We start from the raw sequence: 4,191 nt of genomic DNA on the forward strand, positions 1-4,191 counted from the left end.
CGATATAGAAAAATTGGATGACGGCGCCGCGTGAGCCGTGACAAGTTACGTCGACGGAAGGAACTACGACAAACTGCGCTGAAGTCTGCGTGAGTGTTTCCTGGAAGAGAAACATTTTAATACCGTCCAAGAACTGTGGACTGGATACGCAGTTGAATTTAAAGACTTTAATGTTCGAGAATATTTGTAATGCACGAGATTGCATTTGTAGCGCGTGATCTGTTCGTTTAGTTCCCGTTGTATGCACTGCTATTGCGCGCACCGGGCAGGTTTCCGGGCTAGCGCCTCAGCTGCCGCTCTGCTGTTAGATCAAAAACACAGAAGTACATGAGGATGTCTACGTATTCACATCTTCACGTTATTCATGTATCGCGTATATTGAATTCATTCTGATCTACTTCACGATGTTGCCACGGTCTTTTCATATTTTAACCGCTGACTGTGTTACTTCCAGGTCGGGTACCGAAGAGGAGTACGAGGAAAAAGAAAGGCTGCTACAAGAGATATCCAGCCTCGCAAGAGACTTTGGCCACAAGATCAAAAGCCGTAAAGCGCAGCCCTCTGCGGGTCAAAGGGTCAGTGGGGTAGTGACCCGCGACACTGCCGCTGCTACGTTGGGGCCAGCGTCGCAAGTCGCCTTCGGTACGTAATGACATAGACAACCGGTAGCTCTTTTGAGCAACGACATGAATACCAAAGGACACAGGACAAAGGAATACTTGGTCAGGGTGAACTGGAGATCATTGGGAGGGGTCTTTCATCCTGATTTGGACATATAATGAGCTGACGATGGTGATGCGAATGTCATATGTTCTGGGAAATGTTATTGTGCCGCTTATCTATAACGTCAGTCATTACACATAACGCTGTATGAGTGAGGGAAAATGTACGTATGCGAAAAGTAACTACGCACAGGGGTAGCTCCGTTGCATGCTTTTCGCTACTATCTACTGATAGCATGGTTTCGCAGCTTTCATTAAGTACTAAAAACAAATGATTGCACTTCACATATGTGTCATTGTGCAGTAAATGTTTAATAGGGGTAATGCTTTTGAAACTGTATGATTGAAACACAATCTACTCTATCCCACTGCCCAGAGCCACTGAGTGCAGATGCAAGTTTTGACGACGCATCTCTTAGTGCTGAAGACCTACTGGAGAGAATTTCACAGGGCACCGACATAGCCGCAACACCTAGCCTCTCGGACGAAACCATGACCACTGCTAATAACCAGCGTTAAGAGGCATCAACAAATGCGGAAGACAGGCCTGATACTGAAGGAGCTGCCCACGTTGTGCCTAGTAAGTACATGGCTGAATTTTACAACAAAATCCATTACTTTGCTCATTACTCTGTAATCATTATCTTGTAGCGGAATAAGTGAACACACTGGACTGGTACTCACTCAACTACTGAAGTGACATATAGCTGGGCTCATGGCAACTCATACAAAAAATCCCACTGCGCATGCAGTCTGTGATTTGACTACAAAAAATCACTCGTGCACGCTTAGGTGAACAACAGGGAACGGACTCTGTTATTTCTTTATTTGGATTACCTTACAATCATATCACGTTCAACATATTCATGTTTCAACCACACTGGCTAATTGACCGCTACTTCATTTGAAATCGATGGCGCTGAGTGACTAGACTCACAATTTAGACAACGGACTACCATTCATATTTCTATCAGTATCAAATTATTTATTATTTAACAACATTTAGTGTTCATTTTCTTTGTCGTTGATGCTCGTTGCTGCCTGGTTTGAAATAAATGATGCTGCAAACTAAATGCAAATAAATTTAAATTATACAGGAAGACGCAGGGCTCAAGCAGCGACGGCTAGTGTGGACTACGAATTCATCGAGAAGAGGTGGAGACACGAGAGGGCCCTGAAAGAGAAGGAGCACGCGCTTGAGATGGAGTGTCTGGCCACCGAAAAGCTCCGAATTGAGCGAAAGCAAGAACGCTCCGAGAAAAGGCACGAGCTCAAACGAGACAGAACTGAAAGAGAGCTGCAACTGAGAGAGCGGGAAATGGAAATTCGCGAATGCCAGCTGCAAGCACAACTCGACGAAGCGAGCCAAAGAGAGCAGCTGTCGAGATTCCACAAGGCTACTTAAGACGCGATACTCAAAATTGTAGAAACGATTTGTGATAAGTTGGCCAAGTAAAAAGCGTGTAAATAACATTTGGCTGCATTCACAAAAAGGCAGACTAAATAATGTAACGGCTGGCTGGGCCGTAAATCCAGCTCACGACCTCAAACTTAATTTTATAATGCAAACATTTCAGTGTTGAAGAGAAGACACTTCGACATTATGTACCTGAATTATTGCAGTTGTACAGTTCTGCATTATTTTTTGTTTCATGTCTACAATGTATACTTGAAAATAAAGGAAGAAAAGCATTTCTTTTATGAGCACGCATGCTTGGCCTGGATTTTGAAACGTTCTCGTGGTGGGGGGCTCGTACTGTTACACAAAATAGTTGATTGAGGTGTATATATGTTCCGTTGCACTTCACTTACCGACTGGCAGGGCTCAAGTAATCTTGCAGGCAAGGTGGCTGCGCATCAAAATATGTAGACACTTGGTTACCATACATACAAGCATGACAGTTGGTCAGGATAACAGCTACCCTGTACATGCGAGGTACGGCCTGAAGTAGTATCTTCTGGCTTTTTTTAAGTCAACAAATGCAAATTCTGAGATGACTTTTTCAAATCCCCACTCAACAGACTGCCTGACCGCACTCATGGATGAATTGAACTCTTGTTGGGCGGCTGTCAATGCTGCTCCTCCGTAGGGCTTCATAAGCAGTGGGCGGAGAGGATAGGCTGGGTCGCCGTATATAACGAATTCCTTGTCCAGTGCCAATGCTTCCAGCTTTTCATACAACTGGCTGTCTCGAAGAATGCCTGAAAACAATCAGTTCCATATAGTTAATCATCTTTCAATGCATTCAACACAGCTCAACTACAAGAACAACGAGTACCCGCATACTTTGTAGGATGCTTCTGCGATTTTAATGGAGTGACTATATCTGTGTATGTGGAGCTGACTAATGAACGGTCCGATCAGGTTTCTTTGAACGTCATGTATAACGTTCTGACGGAACATAACTCACCAGCATCATGTATTCGTCCCGGGTATGGTCCATCCAGCTGGCAGATGAGCCCATTTGGACACATCGAAGACTGGTATTTGAGCACATGTAGCCTCTTGTGCACGGAAAAGTACAGGCGCTGGTCTTGCGAGGGTCGGCATATGGGGCCGCGCTGTACCATCGAGAAATGCCCAGCAGTTTTTCAGAGGAGCACCTTTACGATGAACAGCCTCGGGCAAATAAATATCAACATGAGAACGGCCACTAATGCGTTCAATCTCGAAGCGCTAAAGAAAGAAAATATAACTTACCTCGCTCATAGCCTCGAAGTCCGAATGTTTGAGCCACGGGTGAATGTTTATATTATTCAGGAGGCAACCGAAGTTCCTTTCGATGTGGTAAAGTACTTTGTTCGATACGCTCGACACCACAGAATAGTGACGTCCAAAATATTCTTGGAGGTCACACAGCCTCTTTGGATAGGCAAGTCTCCGGAGGCATATGCATAGGGCTTCTGTGGCCGTTACCCTCACTTCCTGAGCACTAGTGATGTACTGCGGCATCTTCAGGGCACGTACGAGCACTGGAAAGTCAGCTTTTTCGAAGCGAAACTGTCGTCGAAAACACTGACAAGACATTGAGGCCAAGTTCAGTAGGCCACCTCGCAATGCATGCACCCGACACCGCGGCGTTTCTTTCTCCCGCAGCATGAGTGCCGCTATGTCCTCCCAACTCAGGTGCGCCAGGCAGTAGGGGTCCCAAAGAATACTTGACCTCACCATTGTCGAGGAGATACCGCCGTACCTACCGCACGGCAGGTGAGAAAGCGCGAACGTTTGGCAGTTGTACTCGCGCGGGCTTTCACCAAACGTTTTGAGTGGCTACAGCTACGGTATCGTACTATGGCCTTTATGTGGCTTAAAATATGGCCATAATCTGGCTATAACACTTGGATTGGCTCACATTGGCTGTCAACAACACGTACTTCTATTTTGATCTACCAGACGGCGCAACACGCTTCACGCTCGTTACGTACGCAGGTACTACGGCGTACTGAGAGCTGATCAATGGCAAACGAC

General features: G+C 45.8%; 1 pseudogene; it reads right to left on the bottom strand.

Moving 5' to 3' along the window:
* Nucleotides 1–2,530: 2,530 nt before the first annotated feature.
* LOC142764830 (uncharacterized) lies at nt 2,531–3,894 on the bottom strand (annotated as a pseudogene).
* Between the last annotated feature and the right edge of the window lie 297 nt (nt 3,895–4,191).

Source organism: Rhipicephalus microplus, chromosome 6, assembly GCF_043290135.1.
Source record: "Rhipicephalus microplus isolate Deutch F79 chromosome 6, USDA_Rmic, whole genome shotgun sequence".
NCBI classification, from domain to species: domain Eukaryota; kingdom Metazoa; phylum Arthropoda; class Arachnida; order Ixodida; family Ixodidae; genus Rhipicephalus; species Rhipicephalus microplus.